This window comes from Photinus pyralis, unplaced genomic scaffold (genome assembly GCF_008802855.1).
Source record: "Photinus pyralis isolate 1611_PpyrPB1 unplaced genomic scaffold, Ppyr1.3 Ppyr1.4_unclustered_Scaffold2639, whole genome shotgun sequence".
Classification (NCBI taxonomy): Eukaryota; Metazoa; Arthropoda; class Insecta; order Coleoptera; family Lampyridae; genus Photinus; species Photinus pyralis.
Genome location: NW_022171240.1, coordinates 1,945 through 25,315, shown reverse-complemented (window position 1 = coordinate 25,315; position 23,371 = coordinate 1,945). Strand labels below are relative to the sequence as shown.

The window sequence follows — 23,371 nt, the reverse complement described above, 5'->3', positions numbered from 1 at the left end:
TATTTCTAATAATTGAAACGCGCTTTGCTTAACGTCCAAAGCGGTTTCCGTACAAACCGTCTCCATAAATGTATTAAAAGCTCGAGTAAAAGCACCGCGGGCTACAGTACGCCGTTTTTTGAGTGGTTCAGTCATCTTCAACGATACAGGTTTGACAATCTCTTTTACTTTTTGTTGTACACAACCTAAATTTACCCACTTGTCCTGTCACGGTCGCCACTTGTTAAAACTAACACTTTTAGGAACGGGGCCGCTAATTTGGTGTACCAACACGCTGGTATAAGTAGCTTCTTCTTACAAGAAATCAAAACGCAACATATTTTATTTATACAATCTTGTTATTATTTGTAACCATACCAACTACGAACTATTTTATTTTCATACAAAGCCATCTCTAACATATGTCATTACTGTGACGACTGTAGTGAATAAACTATGTGCGCACTCTTAGAAGATTATATGCGTACTATTTAACGTTAACGCTGTTAAGAGTACGCATTTACACAAGTTTGAAAATTATTTTTTTTCTCATTTGTATTTAGTTACTTCCGTTGTTGGCCCTAAAGGATAGTTGCATATGAACTTTAGACTTATGAAAATAATTTTAAGTTGATTTATGTTAGCAAGTCTTGTTGTAATTAAATGATTTTTTAAATTGCGTGCTCTTACCGCCATTACCCTTGTATCACATCATAACATTATAATTCCTTTTACATAATGTGGATTATTACAGGCATTTGTGGAGATAATGGAGTGTTCAGAAATCCTAATTTTGGTGCTGCAAGATGGAACGAAACCCTAAATGTTCCAAAAAACTACATTTTACCTCGCACAAATGAAAATTTTCCTTGCCATTTTGTTGCTGATGAAGCGTTTCCCTTGTGAAGAAATATTATAAGACCCTATCCGAAAAATGAAATGTCAAAAGAATCGCGAATTTTCAACTATCGATTAAGTAGGGGCCGCCGAATAGTGGCATTTGGAATTTTGGCGTCCAGGTGGAGAATTCTAAGAAAACCGATTTTGTACAACCAACCACTGTGGACAGTATAGTTAAGGCAACAGTTGCTTTACATCATTTTCTAAGGTGCATCAGAGTTAGAGATGACTACATAAATAGTGTAATTGACCACGAAGATGAAAAGTGACAGGTGGATGTAGGCTTCAAATCTACAACTTCTGCTGGGATTATTTCCACGTTAATGGGTAGTGACTGTGTATGATTGTCACCAGTATCCTCTGCATTTGCAGAATCGAAAATTTCAACTTCATTCAATTCTACACTTTCCTGTGCGAAAATCTGTTCCGTTTCTGGTAGCGATTCAGTATTTCCATTACTTTCACTGTATTCAGCTGCGCAACTTGTAGTTCTAAAATTGGAATTCAATTTTTTAGACTGTCAAAATAATTACGTATGTTACCTTCGTGTCACTAAAATCTTGTCCAGAAATCGCAATAAATCCTCTTTGTCCCACTTTTTCCTAGCACCTTCTGCACCGGAGGGTGCCAATCTTTTATTGCGAGTGTATCTATCTCGTAACCTCTTCCAAGTATTCTGGCAGTCATCACCTAAAAGAAAACTTGCTATTAAGAAAATTAATAAGTATGAGCTTACCAGTTGCCCCTAGTTGTTTTGAAATTTCATTCCACGTATTTAATTTAATAATTTTATTTCTGAACTGCACTGAATTTGTGTCCCATCTTGAATTAATTCGATCAGTTTATACTCATTCATCATTTTCGTTTATTATTATATTTAGAGTTTATTTTCAACAACGCAAACCGCCAAAACACGTCCAAAGTTAAATTTCTGCGTACTCTAACGTCACAAATACCTACTGCAAACTACAGAGTTGTAAAGTGCGCCTGAATATAAACACCTCCCTCTATTTTAGTGACCACAGACTTCCTGCGACTTGATGATTGAGAAAAAAGGTGTCTCAAAAATGGATTCCAATGGTACGTATATTACAACATAATTATTACATTTTGTAGTTTAGACGATCAGTTAAAGAAAAAACAATAACGTAATCAGTAATCTTATTTATCATATTTGTCAGTATTGCAATAGTCGCCTTTGCAATCCGAACAGTGTATGCTTTTTGCGGTCCATCCTTTCATGGCAGCACATTGTTCTGTAGCACACATTCTTCCCGTTTTGACAACGGGCTTATGGTTGATCGTAACCTCTAAAACGAGATGGATGATATTTGTGTATTAGTTAACATATAACTTACCTCCATAATAAAATATGCAATATCCAGGTCGTGTACAACTGCTAGTTGCGCTAATATTAACAAACTTTCGACAGTTGTCAACTTCTTGAGGGGAGTTGTCATACATACCATGGCAACTATAGCAGTTGTATGAGAAAAAACCTACAATTTGATACGTATAAGGAAATCAAATTAAAAATAATTTCCACGAATTTAAAAAAAAAGGCTACGTTTCTTCAACAAAGTGGATGAGAAAATCACTTTTTTTGCGTAATAACACAGAGAGTTGTCGATGTCTCATATTAGATTTTATTTTACAATTTCATCGGGGAAAATCTTCCCCCATGTGATCATCTTCGAAGCAATGAAAAGTACATTAATTTCAATACGGAATTATACCTATATGTCAATACCTTTAGAACAGAAGACGATTCATTTTAAATAAACGGATTTGCGAGCATTGCCCGCAAAAAATAAAGAATTTGCATAAATTATGATTGACAGCATTGATAAACTTGTTTACTATTTCTCTTATCTCCAAGGATAAAGCTATCTCCATTTTAAATACTTTAATTGCGAACTCGAAAGTATTAATCGGCCCATATCATATCTCAAGTGATTTATTGGTGTTTTGTGTCAATCGCCTTCGTTATGTAACAAATATGATGAAAACTGACTAAATCCACTAATTGCTCATAAACATGCTACGATAGAAGCTTGTAAAACATACTCTAGTCGGACTAGCCTTTATGGTTTCAGATGTAACCAGGATGTAATTAACTAATTCTTATGGGCTCTGCAAGAAGTGTCCATGGGAAAACGTCCTCCTTCGGTGATTAAGGAACACGTAAGAACTACATTTTGGAATGTAAGTTCAACGACTATAGAAGAAATACACCTTCTTAACGCCTTCAAATATGCTTTAATAGATTCTAAAGTATTGATCCAAACTACCCCTGGACAGATTGATCTGAAACTACCAATAAATGGGTCGAGAAATACAAAATAAACGCTACACGAGTGTTACCTTGTAGATGAAATAGATGAATGATATTTCCCGCTTTTTACTACATGATCATATTGGTAGTACCTCTAATTCACGCCCGAGTGCAGCACAAATTGAAAGAAAAAAAATTTTTAGCGGCGAACCTCAGAGTTACGCTTTTAGTCAGCCATTACTATTTTAGTGCTCGAGTGTTGCATTTCGTTTCCGCGTTCCTTGTTGTTTGTGAAGTGTTGTTTTTTGCTATGGGAAAACACCGCCGCGCCGCCGGGATAGAAGTCCGGCGTTTTTGGAAAAGAAATTGACACGGTTGCAAAAGGAGTTAGCCCGTCTTCGGAGAGTTAGTCGATCGCGTTCACCTTCTGCTAGCTCCAAGTCACGCTCCCGAAGAATTTCGATATGCGACTCGCGTTCCGGCACACACGAGTCAGTTTCAAGATCTCCCCGGGTCTCATGTTCGCCGCACACCTCACACTTAACCGATACCGGGTGATTGTTTTTTTCCTTTTACCTAGCCCAGCAGCTGCTAATGCTATCGGTTTAATAAAACCGCCCAGTCAATTTAGACCAAAAATGGAAATCAGAGGAACTCAAAATACTACTTCCAATTTTTTCAGATATGTGTAGGGAGAGGTTCCCTGAACAAGAAACAATGAAGTCCTTCCAAATTCCAGTACCGCTGGGGGAACGGGGGGGGGGCTTTAAACAACCCATTTTTCAGTTTTTCTCGAAAATGGTGCGTTACAGTGAAAAAGTTCTTCAGTACAAAATGAAAGCTTATTAAATTTGCTACAAGTTTGGTTATATACATACAGAAGATGACGGTAACGTCGAAACTAGTTGCAACTATTTATTCCACAATTTAATCTAATAAATTTAGACGCATGGGGAAGATTTGGAGTTATTAATTCTCGCTAATTTGTTCGATGTCCACCCCATTTTGAGTTCAAGAAAACATGGATCCCCTCAATTCATGATGATTGGTGTAAGGTGACAGAAGAGAGGGAGACCTCAGGTAGACTATGTATCTGCTGCTATGGAGGAAATATTTTATTATTTGGACAAGAAAGACAAAGTTCAGTATTCCATGGATGAGTTAAGGGATCAAGTAAGTGGTGAAATGCCAGAGTTGACGTGGGTGAAAGCTAAGAGAAAAAGTATGGGGATACAATCATTTTTAGTAAGATACGTTTCCATAAAACGGTTGTATGTTTTCGAAACCTGGGTGAGAGTATATATGAATTCTGCTTGGTATGCAAGTCGACTGGAGAACGAAAAAGAAAAAAAATTAAGGGAGGTACGAACGGCTGCTGCAATTATACGAAAAGAGATCCAATGTGAGGCATATGACATAAGCAAATATCCTCCAAGCGATGAGTTACTCAGAGAATCTGCGGGGATGGTGCTACCTACACTCTTAGCTTTTAATGGAGTCTCTTATCCCAAAGAAAAGAAGGGGTTCAGATGATATCATGAGGAAAACAGTATCCATTTTTCCCATGCCATCATTTCTGCCGTTCGTCCGCGGTCTTTTATATCTTCAATTCTGACAAGCATTGCGTACTTAATTCACCGAAAATTTGGATGCAAAAGTTTGATAAATTTACTGGCTAACTTGGAATTCAGTGCGAATTACCACTATGCTGAACATTGAACAACTAGAAATATCCTCCCTTTACCAACACCAAAATACGACACCTGCAAATACTTTTTGCCAATATGTTTATGAGAATGCCGATTTTAATATTGCTACTCTGGACGGGCGTCATGCATTTCATAGCTTGGGAGGCATTAAGTGTGTCACACCAGCAGAAGCTTTACCAAAATCAGATGAGATTGAACGAATGAAATCCCCTCCTGTTATTTTAGAAGTGGGAACGCTTAGTACCCCTTCCCTTCATAAATTTTTCAAAGAACTTTAATAAGCAAGAGAAGTGATGAGCATGTTGCAGACCTGTTGAAATACGAGTTATCTCCATACCCCATGACTATTCCACGAAGGATGCTTCAGGAAAACGAAGAAACCTGCTCTCTATGAGGCTGTCCCTTTGTGCATGGATGCAGTGAACCTCAAAACAATTTACACTGTAGTGGACGGTGGCTTTCTCCTTCACAGAGTCAAGTGGAATGTTGGGACCACTTTCTCTTTCATCTGTGAGCAGCATGCTTCATATATAATAAATCACTATTCTTCCAATTGTGCAGTTCTATTCGATGGGTACGAGGTCATTAATTCCATAAAACGTGGAACAAAAGCGAAGAGAAAAGCCTCAAAAACTTTTGAAAAACTGCCTGATGAGACAAAGGCAATAGCGGAGGTATTTTACAATCCTTCATCCACCAATCATCAAGTGACCCAAGCAGGAGAAGCCATGTTTCTCATCCTTTACAACGCCCCACCCAACCAAAAGGATTTAAATGCTTCGTTAAATCGTCAACAAAAGTAAAAACCAATTTGGCTACTCTGCCACCAACGACAGCTGCCCAGCATGCTCATAGGGTCTTCCTTCAAACCCAAATTTGGCTGGGTAATACCACCATCGACCCACAAGCATGGAGTTGGGTTAGGGATGAAGATGGAATCCTCACCCCAGTCAAGTCCTCCGAACCTCCTGCGTCAAATCACATTTTAAATTCAATATTCTGGCGCTGTGCTACGGGATGCAACAACAGGTGTGGTTGTAGGAAGGCAGGCATCCACTGCTCTCGTGTTTGTGGATGTGTAGGTGACTGGCCTAAACCGTCCGCCTATCCTTGAGGAAGCTATCGACCAGGATATTGACGACGAGATCCTTCAAGCAGATTAATCATTGTGAACATTTTTGGATACAATAAAATTGAATTCTTTTGAAGTTAATGCTGTACAGGTTTTATTGTGACGATTTTCCCCTAAAATGAACGGGGGAGGATTTAGAAACATACGAAAACCGTGAGTGAAAAACAATTTTGTTTAAAAATTACCACCTTTCCGGAGCCGGTAGCAGGAAAACGGTCCAGTTTTTCGTAAAGATGTATATAACCAAACTTGTAGCAAGTTTAATTTTTTAATAAGCTTTCATTATGAAACCTATAGTTGCACATCTGAGATCATGTGGTTTCATGCCAGTTGTTTATTTAGATGACTTCCTATTACTGGGTAAATATTATGATGAATGCGTTAGGAACGTGAAATTCTCAATTAAGTTTTTAGTCGATATGCGGTTTATAATTACCTAATTATCAGAAAAGTAACTTACAACCCTCTCTAAGGTGTACGTTTTTAGGGTTTGTGTTAGATGTGGATTGAACAAGAAATCGTAAGACTCCCCCCTTATACATAATTTCCAGAATAAATCCAGCTGTTCAATTAAAAAGTTTATTTGTTACTCAGTTGTAAACGTTGATTAACAAGACAAAACGCAAACGGGTAAACGTCATGTTTAAACGCTACTGACTTGTAAAACTGACAGCAGACTTGTAAAACTGACAGCAGACCTGTAAAAATTTTACAAGTTAGTAATCTAGTAATTTCATTGGCCAGAATTAATACGAAGTCTCTGTTACATGGATCACATGATATTTTAGACATTTCTTCATGATTAATTTAAGAACTAATTATTTACGTTTACTATTGTTTACAAATGAGTAACAAATAAAATATTGTACATTATACGCCAGGTAATAGTTTTTACTGGCTCTAGGAGATGACAAGCTCGCCTAACGGCTCGCTAGTCAACTTCTCCTATCGCCAGTAAAAACTCAGTTACCTGGCTAATAATGTAAAATACTATTGCAATGCTGCTAGGATCCTTGACAGCTAGTTGCCCTGCAATTGAACATGGCTGGCTCTATACAAAAAATTAAGAAAGGGAAAAATACCCCGCCCGCTGCGTCCACTACCAACAAATGCATCTTTCAGACGAGCGGAGCTCATTTTCACATTTTTCACTAGCCAATTGTAGCAATGCATGACAGGTGGACGTTGCGGCGGGCCGCGAACCCTGGACGCCGCGACAAAATTCAATCTTAAAGTTCAAGTGAAGCTTCAAATTTAGAGACCGTTCGTGCTTAAAATGATAAACGTGTAGTTACATACCTGAGGCAACATCTACACACATCAGACCAACGGAAGCCAAAACAAGTTTAAAATACATGTCTTCAAAATGATGATAAATTGATAAGACTCGTATATGAGGCAGCGCTCAAACGAATTTATACCTGCGTGGCCAGACCTTTAATGGATTAGATAAATTTCATAATAGTTAACGATTATCTGCGCTTATCTCATCATTATTACAAAGACACTCTAATTACAAATTTTAACTTTTTCGAAAAATAGATAGACTAGATCTACAAATTAATTCTAGCCTGTATTTGCCCAACCTTCCATTTTCGATGAGAGTCAAAGTGAAACTTATCAGAACATATTATTTATACATTCTCTGTTTATGCGGGCGGTAAACTTAATTTTAAAAAGATTGCGAAAATTACTTAAACGAACTCACAACGCGTTTACGCTCTTACCTTTGGGTTTTTACTTCTTGATAAATGTAGTCCGGCGTAGTATATTACAGGTTGCCTCGTAAAGGTACCCTTTACACTATCATATTTCTGATGTGATTTGTCATATGATAAGTAGCAAGCATTTGGATTTGTGTTTACACTACTTACACTATTTTTGGTATTATGGCGGTCAAATCATAAGGAAATAAGATGTAAATCATGGAATAGGAATGTTTCTATTTCTGCATGACAAATGACATGACTTATTTTAAATATCCAGTGATTCTCGCCCTTTTGTGGTTCCTTTTCGCATTTTACTGTTGTATCTCATGTGTACAATCTGAAAACTTGAGTAAACAGCATAAACAATAAATATTTATGTATTTGGTTGTGCACCGGTAGCTTGGTAGGTGGGTTGGGTTTGAAAGAAGATGGCAGGACGAGTTGGCTTTATTTGTTATAAATTTACAAACTAAAAGATTTACATTAGGGTAACTACTGACTTGTGAACGAACATACCTAAACCAGGCGCTGGTGTGAAATAATTAAAAATTATTTTAACCACAACCTCAAGGTTTTAGCTTAAAACGTTGCTTAATGTGACTACGTTAAAAGATCAACTATCCAATTCCCATTCCAGCGCCTGGTTCGACTACGGCAAACCAGTTTGTACATCCGGGCAATACCCGCGTATTTTAAACTTTACCTTTTGCATTAAATTAACTGAAGGTTCTGCTACAACTCGCACCCCAGGTTAAAAGTACGGTATTGCCTCTGTTACTCTGTCCTAACAAAATATTTTTTTAAATGGGAAATATGGAAAATTCCCCGTTCACAATCATTTTCGGGGTTAACCAATACATAAGTGAACACGCCTAACGCCTTTTTTATACGGTACGGGCCTTCAAACAATAACAGGAACTTTTTAGTCTCTGCTTTTATGGCAGATGAAGTAGGACTACTTCTTAGTAACACAAGTTCCCCTGGCTCATATTTAGGAAAAGGACGCTTGGTGATACGAGCACTCCTTCGCGCAGCAGCACCCTCCAAAGTTTCTTGGGCCATTATTAGTTTAAGCTCGGGAGAAAACGTATCGCTCTGTGGTGGTTGCAAATTGGTGGGCAGGAGCTTGATAGCCTCACTACTCATTTGTAACTCTTGGGGACTAAAACCGGTGGACTCGTGGACAAGGGCGTTAAGGAAACCCGCAAAATTTGATAATTCATACGCCCAACGGGTATGCTGGTCGTGGCAGTAGGTACGGCATAACCTTCCTAATTCGCGCATCACCCTCTCGGAAGGGTTGCTCTGCGGATGACGAATTGATGAATGTACTACTTTAACCCCGAACCCACTTAGACATTCCGCCCAACGTTTCGCAGTAAATTGCGTCCCGTGATCCGTGAGTATTTTTTGTGGAAAACCCTGCTTTACAAATAGGTCATTGGTTAAACGATGTAAAATAGCCCGCGTAGTGGCTTTCTTTAACGCATAAAACGTCACGTATTTAGTAAACACATCAATTATTACGCATATAAACGTAACGCCTCCCCTACTTGGCGGCAGCGGACCAAAAAGATCCAACGCCAACAGTTCGTTCTTCTCTTTAGCAATAATAGCCTGTGGGGGTGGTGATGGCATGGAACTTATCTTGGTTTTTTGGCACACTTCGCAATTGCGAAGCCATTGCTTGACATCTTTAAGCATGTTCGACCACCAGACTTCCCCTTGAAGTGCTTTCCAGGTTTTGTACGCCCCGAAATGCCCTAAGGTGCAATGATATGCTTCAATAAACAACGATCGCAATTCTTTTGGTATGCACAGTTTACAACTGTCAGATTCGGGACGGATATACAAAATTTCGTTTAACAAAGTAAATCGTTTGTTAAATTCTGAATTATTCGACAGACTGAATAATACTGGATAATTTAGGATCTTGCCTTTGTTTTATGGCTATATCCTTCAATTGGTTACGTACAGTTATCGGTAGTTTGAATAGGGGAAAAATTCCAAACACTTTGTCTGTTGGTGTCGGTGGGCGATTGACAGCACACCGGGACAAAGCATCCGCGATCATGTTTTCAGTACCCGAAATGTGTTTCAGCTCGAAATCATATTCTTGTAACGCCATCGCGTAACGGGCGATCCGTGCTGATAACAAGCGACATGTCTTCAAATAGGTTACGGAACTATTATCTGTATAAATTACAAACGGACGCCCTAATAGGTAAATCCTAAATTTATTTAAGGCCCAAACAATAGCTAACGCTTCTTTTTCGTTGGAACTATACCGCCTTTCCCTATCCAACAACATACGGCTTGCCCATGCTACCGCTTTTCTTTCCCCATCCACGACTTGAAACAGTTGCGCTCCTAACCCTACGTCACTAGCGTCAGTGGTGAGGTAATATGGTAGATCTTCACGTGGATGATAAAGCAGGGTGCTCTTAACTAACCTTCCCTTGATCTCCTCGAACGCGTTCTTTTCGATTTCGCCCCATTTCCACGTACACTTTTTCCGTAATAAGTAATTCAATGGCGCAACTATATCTGCGTAGTTAGCACAAAATGCCCTATCAAAATTTGCCAATCCCAAAAATTTTTGTAGTTGCTTTACATTTTGTGGCGCCTCGTAATCCCGAATTGCTTGAGTTCGAGCGGGGTCTGGACGAATACCCGACGCGTCTAATATATAACCCAGAAAAGGCATATTTTCGCGAAAAAACGCACATTTCCTTATTCTTAAAGTAAAACCCGATTTTTGTAAGCGGGATAGCACGCATTCAATGTGCTGCAAATGCTGCTCAAAGGTCTCCGACAGTATAAGAATATCATCAATGTAAATTCGTACAAAATCATTAAACTCCGTACCAAAAATGTTTGACAAGCACCGTGTAAATGAACTAACGCTTGATGATAGCCCGAATGGCAAGACACAAAAACAATAAGTATGTCCGTTAAACTTAAATCCAGTATACTTTTGTGACTCCAAAGTTAATGGAATTTGCCAATAACCGTGTGTGAAATCGATAGAAGACATGTAACGAACTTTAGGTAAAGAATGTAACAGCTCCTCTATCGGTGGAGGAGTTTCGTGCTCTCTTTCCATGACCGAATTTAAATGACGCGCATCCAAACAAATACGGACTGTTTTGTCCTTTTTTACCGTGACCATGATAGGTGAGATATATGGGGTGGCAACCCGAGTGATAACTCCCCATTCTTCCATCTGGTCTAATTGCTTTTGTACTGCAGCACGATGTACAATTGGGACAGGATATGGTTTTCTATAAAACTCGGAGGAATCATTTAATTTAATTTTATGCGAATATTCCTGAGTACGTCCAGGATACTCCGAAAAAATGGATTTATAGTTAAGTAACACTTTATGCAAATGAGCTCGCTGGTTTTCGGTAAGAGAGGCCAGCCGGCATGATTCCGCTATTTGTTCCTCAATACTACACAATTCCGGTTGCAAATTCATAATGGTAATCGGTTTTTTAATAGTAGTATTTTTTAGCTCGTAAGACTCCTCGTTCCCTAAGTTACCGAAGTTGTTAATTTCTGATACCTCAATGCGCTCATCATTTATGGTAAACTTAAGAGTCCGAGTCCCTAAGCTAATATCCACGTTGCATATGCGTAAAAGATCATTTCCAATAATGAGTGGATGCATTAATCCCGGAATCATTAAGAACTCATGAGCTAAAGGTTTATTTTGAATCTTAATCAGGAATAGCGATTGCTGCTGTCGCTGATGCTTATGTTTGAAAGCCCCGATGACTCTTACCCCCGTACATGGAAACGTGGGAATAAGGTGTTGAGTTTCGGAAAGTTGCGACCAAACATCTTCATTATACGCGCAAATTTCGCTACCGGTATCAATCAAGGCCGGAAAACAAAAATTATATAAAGATACAGAAATAATTGGTAAACCTTTTATAATTGGTTCCGATAATTGATACGGTTCTTCTAAAAGATCCTCGCGGGGGTTATTTACATTATTTGTTGCCCTCTTAACCCGCAGTCGCACCGTAGGGCTTAATTCGTGTGCGAGCGGTCGTAGTTTTCCGATTCAACCTCCCTATCATCAATATTTTCTTGAGGCAAGGCCTCTTCCGTAAGAATTGTTGAGATTTGTGCTGGCTTAGCACCTTTATAATATTCTTTACGGTAATTATTGTTAGTAGGTGTTACTACCGCGTTTCTAAATTGGTTAGGTTTGTCGTATTCATTTTTACTAGAACTGAACTGACTGTACCTTATCGGTCCCGTATCCCTAAAATAATAGTCGGCTTGCCGAAGCCGATCCATCGCCTCGCTAATCGACACCGTACCTACTAACACAGCAGATATGTTGGGCGGGTAATGACGTGCAATGGTTTTAATTAATAAGGCTTCGGGATAAGGGGGTTCCAAATAATGAGCCAGTGCTAAATAGTACATAAAATGATCCACCAAACCCTTATTTTTCTCTGGGTATCGTGCTGCTTGAAGAGCTAACTTGACCTCTAATTGCTTAGTTTCAGACCAAAAATGCTCCTTAAAAGCTTGTTTGAAGGTCGTAAAGTCTCTAAATGAATCCAAATAAGCGCGACTCCAGAGCAATGCCTGTCCTTTAAACTGGTTATGCAAAACAAATTTAAGACCCTCAAAACTAATATTTTGCGAGTTGTATAAATATTCAGTTTTTGCTAAAAATTCCATAGGGTTTAAACTGTCTGAACCATCAAATATAGGCATTTTTTTTAAAAACTCTGCATTTGCCGTAGTGGTGACATGCCTGACTTGTTCATTACTATTGTTACTAATTACATTCATATTAATTAAAGACGACACAATTTGGGTAACTAAATCTACTACATTGTTCTGATTATTTACATTCATTCGGTTTGCATCGACATTGATATGCTTTGCGTTATCCACGGAATGTGGCTGAACTGACCTTTCGTTTGTTGCAATACGATTAACGTTATCTAATTTGGGAAAATTCAACATGGTACCTTCTTTGAACATCGCTGGCAGGTGTGATGGCTGATAATGGAACGTTGGTGGATTACTGTTCGATTCCATACTTATTCGCCCAGGGAAAAAATTATCGACATCCTCAGTTACCGCCTTTTCTCGCAACCTTGACCGCCGTGAGAAATTATTTTGATGCGACGACGTTGGGGTTCTAAAAAACTCTTCTGGCATCTTATCCTTATCTCCACGCCTATGCATGAATTGGCTGGGTTCCGTTTCCCTGTGACCCCTAGGTGCTGAGGGAATTTCGTTTCTCCTACCTGTATCTAAAGGAGTAGCTGCACGAGCAGCAGCTTGTGTTTGGGCCGGATTTTTTGGAATCGCTCCACGACTGCTATCTTGTTCTTTTGCCGCTGTTTCTCGTACTACTTGACCTCTACTACGCAATGCATAGCCTTCCGTTGTTTCTTCTCGATCCTGCCCTAGCATCTTGCCCAAAGTTGGGAGCCAAAGTTGCACCGGTAGCTTGGTAGGTGGGTTGGGTTTGAAAGAAGATGGCAGGACGAGTTGGCTTTATTTGTTATAAATTTACAAACTAAACCAGGCGCTGGCGTGAAATAATTAAAAATTATTTTAACCACAACCTCAAGGTTTTAGCTTAAAACGTTGCTTAATGTGACTACGTTAAAAGATCAACTCTCCAATTCCCATTCCAGCGCCTGGTTCGACTACGGCAAACCAGTTTGTACATCCGGGCAATACCCGCGTATTTTAAACTTTACCTTTTGCATTAAATTAACTGAAGGTTCTGCTACAGTTGTCTGGTTTAAACTGCTTGTAGTGGTCTAAATCGATTGTATTAAATTGTACTATAAAAAGTATCCAATGTATTCTGAATGTGTTGATAAGGTAGGCTATTAGGCTTATTAGCGCAACGTAACCCCGGTATAATTTTCTACAATGCTTTTTAAATCAAATTCTAATTCTAACTTATTGCCTCCCTACCAAACAACTAAATATTATTTCTACCTCGCTTAATCTAAACAATCCAATACTCTAATACAAATGATACCTATTTAATTTAAACATCAGAAACGCAGAAAGGTTTTTTTATTTCTTTTATTCGCCCAAATGACTGCCGAACTCGCGAGTTCACAAATAAAATTGTTAAGTACTTATCTCTTTTTATGTCGCCTTCACATGGAAGCTCGTCGTCGCCTGCCTGCGTTTGACTCCTAGTGCGGCTCAGACTCCTTGAATTTTGTTGATGTCGGTAACCTCCAAATAGATTGGTTTGAATGTCGATGTCTACTCGATCTTCTTCAGGTGAAAACAACACGCCGGCAGGTAAACAAATCGCTGGCCCCTTCAAGGTAAAACAATCGCTGGCAAAAAGGTGAAAATGGTTTCCCAGAATGGGATTGCGAACTGCCTTCACGTGGAAAGTTTTCTTGCTCTTGATGGCGTTGAACTCACATATGATTTCGTCACTATTGCACAATACTTATTATCAGTTATTTTCGCGTGTAAAGGCTCCCCCACACCAACGCGAATTATTCGCAGCGGATTCGTGACGGAAAGTTCGCAGTCGAATTCCTAACGGAATTCGTAAAGAACTTCATATTGAAGCGAATATATTCGCGTCATACTCGTATGTGTCTAGTATTGAGAAGAGTTGGTGACAACGAAAAACAAAGAATACTAGTCAGTGATCTCAATTCTTCACAAAAATGTATACATCATCAGATGAAGAAGAAGCTCTTGTAATGTTAGCAATGGAGGACGACAATTCAAGGTAAAATTATTATCTATAGTTATCCTAAAACAACAATATGGACTATATTATGAATTTAATCTTAGGAAAAGAAGAAAATGGGTTCATGATATCAATCTAGAAAGACTGAAATGTGGGGAATATCACACGCTGATGCCTCAATTACGAAAAGACGATAAAAGATGCTACATTTATTTTAGAATGACAATAGATTGTTTCGATGAACTGTTGCACCTTGTAGAAAATGATATTAGAAAATCAGACACGAATTACCGAGAAGCTATTTCTCCCGAAGAACGGTTGGCCATAACATTAAGGTAAGAAAATGAAAAAAAAACTGCAGGCATTATTTATATCATTAATTTACTACAGTAAAAGAGAATAAGGATCAAAAAGCTCTTTATTTCAAAATAACTCTAAAATATACTTTATGTATTGTAAGGGTTAAAGGAATTGACATAGTTGGAAACTGATGGATTATGAGAAGCTGCTTGGTTGCAACTCTGCGCCAAGTTGTGTAGTGTAATATAATTATTTTCACAATTCACTTCATAGAACCCAGAAGTATTCGATTCTTTAGGTAATGCAGTGTCATTTGGTGAAGGTAGGGATACAACCGAAATACTTCCGACGGAAGAGGGGTTTTGATAGGTGTCTGTAGTTTCAGCTCTAGATTGATGGCTATTCAAAGAACTTTCCTCCAATTGAAGCAACTCCTGCTCCATGATAACTTGCGCAATCTTCATTTTTGTTTCAATTTGCCTTCTAGGAGAGAAAGATTTTACCGCAGAAGCATGAGCCAAAAACAGTTGATCGGTAGCATCATGCACTACTCTCTTTTTGCTCTCAAAATAACTGATCGTATCTTTCACAGATGTGGATGGCTCAGAATTGCGTTTTCTGTTTGTTCTGCCTGTAGAAGAAGTTTAATTTGAAAGAGTAACCCTAGGAGCTTCATTTCGAGTAGGTTTCGATGAGGAGGGTTGAATCTTATTCTGGGAATCATCTGTCTGAGTTGTTAGTAGATTTTTACTACACGTTGGTTTCTGTACTGCGGAATTTTCATCCGTTAATATATTTTCGGGTGATTCTATATTTGGGAATGCTTCAGATTCTTGTGTATCAACATCTGTGACATTGGATGCAGTCTTAGCAAAATTTAGGAACGGTTTGAACGATTCCATATGATCTGCCCATATCCATTTTTTTTTATCGCTTGCCGCTTGTCCAGTTCTAGTTTTATTAGTTCTTATGTACTTAGCGTACGTATCGCGCAGATTCCTCCATTTTTTTTTAATCTCATCCCCTGAAACAAAATACTCTTTTTTATGTATCTGGCTACCGGAGATACATTTTATACAATAGGCCATAGTTTTAGAGTCGGGTTTTCGACTGTAAGTGCCATAGTTGTAGAAGTTTGTGAAGCTTTATGTAGAAATTTGCAACATATTTACTTGCCCGAACCAACTACAGAAATATGGAAAAAATCTGAAGAAGGTTTTAGAAATACCTAGCGATTCCCAAATTGTATTGGTAGCATCGATGGCAAGCATGTTACTATCAAGTGTCCAGACAAAACAGGATCTAATTATTGGTGTTATTTGAATAAGTTTTCTACAGTATTAATGGCTATTGTTGGCCCAGATTATAGATTCATTTCAGTTGATATTGGCGGTTTTGGTAAAAACAGCGACGGTGGAATATTCGAAGCTTCCAACATGGGAAGAAGATTTGAAACAAATCAGATGGGTGTACCTGAGCCGAAAAATCTCCCAGGCCAGAATGAACTTTCCCCCATGTCTTAATTGGAGACGAAGCCTTTGCACTAAAACCATACTTGTTGAGGCCCTTTCCATACAGTCAAAGCAGAACAGATATTTTCAAGGAAAATTATAATGTGAGGCTCTGTAAAGCGAGAAGAGTAGTAGAAAACGCTTTCGGAATATTGGCACAAAAATGGCGTATATTCTACAGACCAATGGAAACAAAAATTGATATTATCCTCGCCATTAGAGATTGCCGGTACGTCATAAGTAAATGACTCTAGCTATCCAAAACGTTTATAGTAAAGTCACATGAAAAACAGCACATCAAATAAAGACAGCGAATATTCGAAGTGCATTTGAAGGAAACGAAGTGAGTTATTGAATGAGATAATGTGGTAGAAAGAGAAAAAACAAAAACGAATAACCAATGCGTTTTGTAAACCGTATGAACTTGAACTCTCATTTGACTAAAATAGTTCTTCCGTATATTTGTTTGACAGTTGTGATTTTTAATTGTTCACCTGTCACGCACTTTTAAATCATCGGTTACGCACTTTTCAATCAGTTCTTTTGAGAACTAATCCGTCACTTACGTGTATCCTATGTCTGCAAAGGGTAAAACTTTGCATACACAAGCACAACAGCTTGTGTTAAACTTAGTGCAACATTTTGAGAAGGAGAAAGAAAACGGTGGTCCATTGATACCCGTATCTGCTGTTCAAGAAGTAAGTGTGATTATATATACTTATATTTTCATTTAGTACAAACACACAATTATAGCGAGTGGCCCACGCTTTGGGTATATCTGAGAGGACGGTGCGAAGCATCAAGACAAGAGCGGCATCTAACCCTGTTTTGGAAAGCCCGGGTGAGAAACGACCCCGCAAGAGAGCCAAATCTGGCCTGTTTCGTTAAAACACACGTTCTATACTGCGTAGGGTAGAAGGAGGATCAACTTCAGGATCCGGTTGAGAGGCTGCTTATTTCTCATTTCTGATTCCTAGTAATCTAACATGTGCTAAAAATGTAAAAAAAGTATATGAAATAGAAGTAGAGTGATAGTGACAGTCGTATATTATATTTTGAACACAATGAATATCCATTTAGTGTATCATTTTGAATTTATCCTTATTGTAAGCCATCATAAGTAACAGTGAGTAACTTTGAAAAGTGGTAGTCTTGCAATGTGCAGCTGGGTGTATGAAAATCATATAACCTATAAATTGAATAATTGTGAATTTATAATTCTTTATCGGCAAACTCACTTATGAATGCAAGACCCGACCATTATAATAATTCTGACGTAGCGTAATTACTAAATGTTCACATTTTTGGAAAAATTCCATTGTAATGAGGCAGCTTACAACAATGGGTTTATCTTACCATATGGCCTGTAAAAATAATGCATTAATGACCTGTTAGATTACAAGGATTTTGTTTTCTCACCGTCTTTATTACGTTATATTTTATACCAATTAAAAAAAACCAAAATCGACTAACGATACTTTCTGCGATTTGACAGTTTTGCACCTTCAAATAAACATCCAATAAATGACAGCTGTCGCCATCTCGGAGTATATTTTCTAATCAAGTTGGCATTATTACGGAAGTAATTTGACTCATATTTTTCATATTAAACCATACGATTGTGAACTATGACGTACCGGCAATCTCTAATGGCGAGGATAATACTAGTATTCTCATTGTGAAAACTGCATGTATTTTGCATAATTTTCTAAGGACAAAAAAATGTGATGATAGATTCATAGAACTTTTAGATCCACCAGAGCCTGAACATGGAGCATTTCAAAATTTGGACAATGACCCAAGGAGAGCTGCAAGACTGGCATTTTCTGTTCGAGAAAAATTTGCCACGTATTTTAATTCAGTGTTCACGATGAAAATAATGGACTCTTCTTGCAGTAAATATAGTATTGTTTAGGCCTCTGCTTTTCTTTAGTCTTAGATGTAGAAAAATAAACCAATACAAATCGTAAAACTACTCACCATTTTTGCCTATTTCTTCTCCTATTCTAGTCCAAATCTTGTCCTTTTTCCTTACATTTTTATAATCTTCATGAGAAAGGTCATAGAGAATAGGATACTTTCGAACCAACTCAATAATTCTCTCCATTTTCAATTTTTTCACATGCCCGAACGACGAAAATCGTACTTGTCTGAACTGGTATACTTACCACAGTGGAAACAATTCAATGCGAATCGTATGCGGTACGGAATTCCGCAGGTAATGCGAATTTTCCGCGTTGGTTTGGGGGAGCCTTAAAGGTAACGAATTTTATACTACGAAACGTAGAGCACTTTCACTGTCTTCCTACGTAAAAATATTCACGCTAAAGATATTCTCTAGGACAACAAATGTTTTCTTAAGTTTTACTACAACCACCTTGACTTTCTTAAGCGGCCATTCGCTCTCTTCCCTCTTTTTCCCTCATACCAACTTACTCACTAAACTCCCTAGAACTTATGTACAGTATGTTCCCAACTTAATTAACTAACAAATATTATATACAGTATGACAAAATGAACCAGCAGAAATGTCTGTGCTGTTACAGTGGTTTGACAATTTATTATTTATTAAAAGGCGAAAAAGAAAAAGCAATTTGGTATAAGTTTTGTAGTTTTTAAGTAGATACATGCATAATATCCGGTAATATTTCACAGGACGTTTCACAAGCTGAGGTTGACATGAGTACTTAGGATGCATCCGAGGATTTTGGTGACAATGTTGATGGCAACGAAAGTGAAGGTGACAGCATAATAGAACTTTCCGAATGCGAATTAGAAAAAACAAGTATTACTCATATTCCTCCTAACGCAAAAGAAACGTTGAGAAAAATAATGACGAAGAGGATCACATTATACAAAACGGCCTGAAGGTGTTATCGGACATCCAAAAAAATGTAACAATGAATAACATAGGCACATTCCAATATGGTGCATATATCGCTAAGGAATTTGGCGTAAATTGAGGATGCCGAATTATTAAATGATGCAAAGCACGAAATTAATAATATCGTTTATTTATATAAAAAATATATATTCAAAATGTAAAAAGTGGCATAGAAATTATAGACACTCAATTTTAATTAACTTCTACAATTAAGGTTGTTACAATAGGAAAGTATCTGCTTATGTTAGTTATGTTGAAATATACAATTTTAAAAGCTGAACTTCTTTACGGCCTCCCATTGCCACGGCACAAAACCCTCTTCATAAAATCTTTGTAAATGTGTTTCTAATTTCAATATGACCTTTAGCAGATCGATAAACCCGGCTGGGTTCTAATCCAGTTGAAAACACTTCTATTCTCCAACTTCCTTCTCTCATGGTAACATTTACGTTGTAAAGCAAGTCTTTAGATATTTGAGTATCAAACCCAATATAAATAGGTTGCTTCCAAGAACTAAACAAACCTCTTACAATTACCACCTGCATGTACTTATGTGGTCCAAGAATTTTATCCAGTCTGACATCATATTTATGAATTGTTGACACTTTAATTTCGTCAAACGATAAAACACTCACTTTTCAAATTTTTGCAAACCTTCACCAACACTTGCCATGATTGCTAATACATTATAGAGAATTCCACTCTGCAGATCCATATTCAGAGCCCATCTTTGTAAGGTCGAAATTCCAGCTAGTGGATAATCGTGCGTAAACATATGCTCTCTTACTTAAATATCGCAATGTAATGCTTTAGATAGTTCATCATGAGTCCATCCCGCACGAGTCTTATTTTTAAGAGTAATTTGCAATTGATTTTTAGTAAATACGTGTGATAATTTTTCTTCTAAATTTTTGAAACAAATAGCTACAGTCTTTACGTTTTCGTCATATGTGGCAATAACTTTTTCAGCTGTTCTAAGACGAATTTTAGTTTGTTCTAATTCTTCTTTTAATTGCTGATTGTTGTTCCTTAGATCTTCTATTTGTTAATGTAATAAACCAGAGGGACTGTTAGAACTCGTATCAAAATTTTGTGGAGGAACGTATGTCTCTTTAAGAAAGAGTCAATGGGCGAAGTTCTTCTAATATCTCATTTTGCTGCTCCTCTTTCAATCTACTGTCTCCGTTTGTTTCTTCGTTTGAATCGTTTTGTTCTGTATTGTTGTGTTTTTCTGGTAGCAGATGTTTCGTAGGATAAGCTAAAATGTTTTAAAAGTTAATGAGATTGGTAACCATTAAGGGAGAGTGGGGGAATTGTAAAGTAAAGAAGTAAAGAAGACTGTTTGTCTACCAAACCAACAACTAGTTCGCATGCGGAGAATGAGTCTGTAATGACAAGCGAGTCTTCGACTACAGGTACAGTCTCAAACATAGAAATCGAGTCAATGGCGCCGGTGGCATCCTGTTTCGAGCCTTCGATAACGGAGCCTACAGTTGGTCTGGAACCAAGCAACTTACCTGTTTCGACATCTTTTCATCCTGTGTCTAAATTGGATATTGGTTTTTATTCTAATCAAGACAACACCGTGGACAACTATTTAAAAACCCAAATTCTAAAAGAGCCGTGGACCCCACCCAAAGATCAGGCGCGGATCCAAGGGGGGGCGATTGGGGCGACCGCCCCCCCTGAAAATTTTCGTATGAAGCAACAAATGCACCAAAATTAAGAAAAATATGAACTAAGAATCGTTCGAACTCGGCGGAAACAGTAAATCTAAAATTCTAAAGAGTAAAGAGCGGTATTTGTTCTCGCCTATCTCATAAGTTGACACTTATTGCGTTAAGTAGGTACCTGCCCATTACAAATCTGGTTTTCCTTGAAATATTTGCAATCCTGGGCCCAATGACTCAGTTTTGGCCTTGGGACTGTCTTGGCATAATTTAGTACAATACAGACTATTTACATAGAAAAGGAGTAAGGACCAGGAAACGCCATAAGCTTAAGCTCTTTAAATTGACAATGACTAGCCATAAATTCTAATCCTTTGCACATCGCATTTCTGTTTAAAAAAATCCGTTTTAAAACTTCCTGGTAATAATACACATTGTTGACATTGTACGTTGTAGTTATTAGAAAAACGGGACGCTACAAAAATTATGATCAGTAGTAAGTAAAGTGCAGTGCAGAGTTCACCACTTCAGTGCGTGTCGTGCTCGTGTGAACTGCTAATCTGATTCTGATAACCGAACAGAAAAGTAAACAATCGGCGTCAAATCGTCAGTCGTCTTTGGAATTAAATGCTTATTTTTAATTTTTACATCGTATCTGTTCCGTATCATATTTCGCCTGGATTTAATTACTGTGCTAACATTTTGTGCATATGCAAATTAATATTTGATTGTGCTTGCAATCGAAGATCACAATTTTGCACACCATGTACTTGATCGGTTTGCTAATTCCAAAAATAGAAGACTTGACATTATCTTGTAAATATTTCTTTATAAATTGCGTTAAAACTCAGAATCTTTACTTTTATTTAATCGCCCCCGGTGAAAACTTCTTCTGGATCCGCGCCTGCCAAAGATTATAAGTTCCCACTTCCACAAAACGAAATTTGCGCTTTCAACTAAAATGGATAGAGAGATTCCCCTGGTTGTCATACTCTGAGTATAAAAGTGGAGCATACTGCAGAATTTGCGTCGTAATGGGACGTTCGCTTAATGAAGGGAAAGGGAGCCATCAGGCGGGTCGGCCAGCTTGTTACTGAACCATTTTGCAAGTGGAAAAATTCATTAGAAATATTTGAAACTCACGCAAAGTCAGATATCATAAGAGAAATTCGGTATTGGCAGATAACTTCCAGAAAGTAATGTCTTCGCAGGCTTCTTCAGTTGATGAACAGCTGGTTTTTTAAAGAAAGAGACAGCAACAGGAAAACCGAAAGAAACTAATCCCCATCGTCAAAGGAATAGTTTTTTGTGGCAAACAAGGTATCCCCTTAAGAGGTAAAACCGACTCGGGCCGGATCCACATTTCATCAGAGTCTGAACAACCACTCCAAAATGATGGAAATTTTCGGGCACTCTTGCGATACGGAGCTGAATATGGGGATTTGGGGATAAAGCGCTTTCTGAACATTTGGCCACTTCACAGAAGAATGCCCTTTAAACAAGCCCTCAAATTCAAAATGAAATAATAGACATTTGTGGTGAAATTATTCAACATAAGATTATCGACGAAGTAAAGAAAGCCAAATTTTTTGCTGTTCTCGCTGACGAAACGACGGATATAGCGCGTGTGGAGCAGGTCTCGCTGTGCTTGCGATATGTTGATTCAAAAGAAGATGATAAACATCATAAAGTTAAGGAGATGTTCCTCGAGTACATTCCAACTGTTGACGTCACAGGATCTGGCCTCGCAAATCTGATTATTACAGCTTTAAAAAAGCATGGACTTGAATGTTCTCATATGGTTGGCCAAGGATACGACGGGGCTGCAGCTATGAGTGGGTGTTTACACGGTGCCCAAGCGTATATTCGTCTCGAAGAGCTCCAATCTAGCCACAATAAGGAAACGTCACAACAAGCTGTCCAAATGCTTAACACACTTCGATCTTCGAATTTTGTTATGTGCTTGGTGATTCTTCAGAAAGTCATGAGCTATACATTATCACTATCAAAACAACTGCAAGCAATTAATACCGACCTCATCACAGCATTCAGCCATGTAGATGATATTAATGCTTTGCAACTTTTAAGAAAAAAAGCCGACGACGAGTATCCCCATCTCTATGAAGACGCAAAAGTTTTGATTGAGGAAAACGGTGGTACGCTGCAGATGCCACGCATCGTTGGAAGGCAGTTGAATCGCTCTAACATACCCGCCTCAGATATGTGCACGTATTACAAAATAAATTTATTCCTCCCCTTCCCGGAACATACAATTCAACAACTGATTGAGAGGTTTACGAAGCACCGTAAAGTAATATCGGCACTATCTCGTGTGTTACCTTCAAATTTTGGGGACAGTTCTGAAATTGAAGAAGCAATTTCCATGTACTCGTCAGTGCTTCCTGAAAGAAGTGCATCTGTGATCAAAGCAGAATATGAAGTGTGGAAAACAGTTATGAACAGTACCTCGCCTACTCCCAAATCAGCTTTGGAATGCTTAGATCACTGCGATCAAAAACTATATCCAACATTGCTACACATTTTGGCCACTATTCCTGTTTCCACTGCTACCCCAGAAAGGACC

The 23,371-nt window shown here is 38.1% G+C and overlaps 1 long non-coding RNA gene and 1 pseudogene across 3 annotated transcripts; one reads left to right on the top strand and one right to left on the bottom strand.

The window, feature by feature from the left end:
- Positions 1-683: 683 nt before the first annotated feature.
- LOC116181883 lies at positions 684-7,375 on the bottom strand. Of its 3 annotated transcripts, none has more exons than XR_004147369.1 (5): positions 7,295-7,375; positions 2,238-2,378; positions 1,616-2,189; positions 1,422-1,569; positions 684-1,370 (listed from the first exon to the last, which is right to left on the bottom strand). It is a non-coding gene; the product is annotated as an uncharacterized LOC116181883 (long non-coding RNA). The 3 variants fall into 3 exon arrangements; XR_004147368.1 differs by lacking the exon at positions 7,295-7,375 and adding an exon at positions 2,947-3,221; XR_004147367.1 differs by lacking the exon at positions 7,295-7,375 and having other exon boundaries at positions 2,238-2,654.
- Positions 7,376-13,681: 6,306 nt separating this feature from the next.
- LOC116181882 lies at positions 13,682-17,034 on the top strand (annotated as a pseudogene).
- Positions 17,035-23,371: the final 6,337 nt, after the last annotated feature.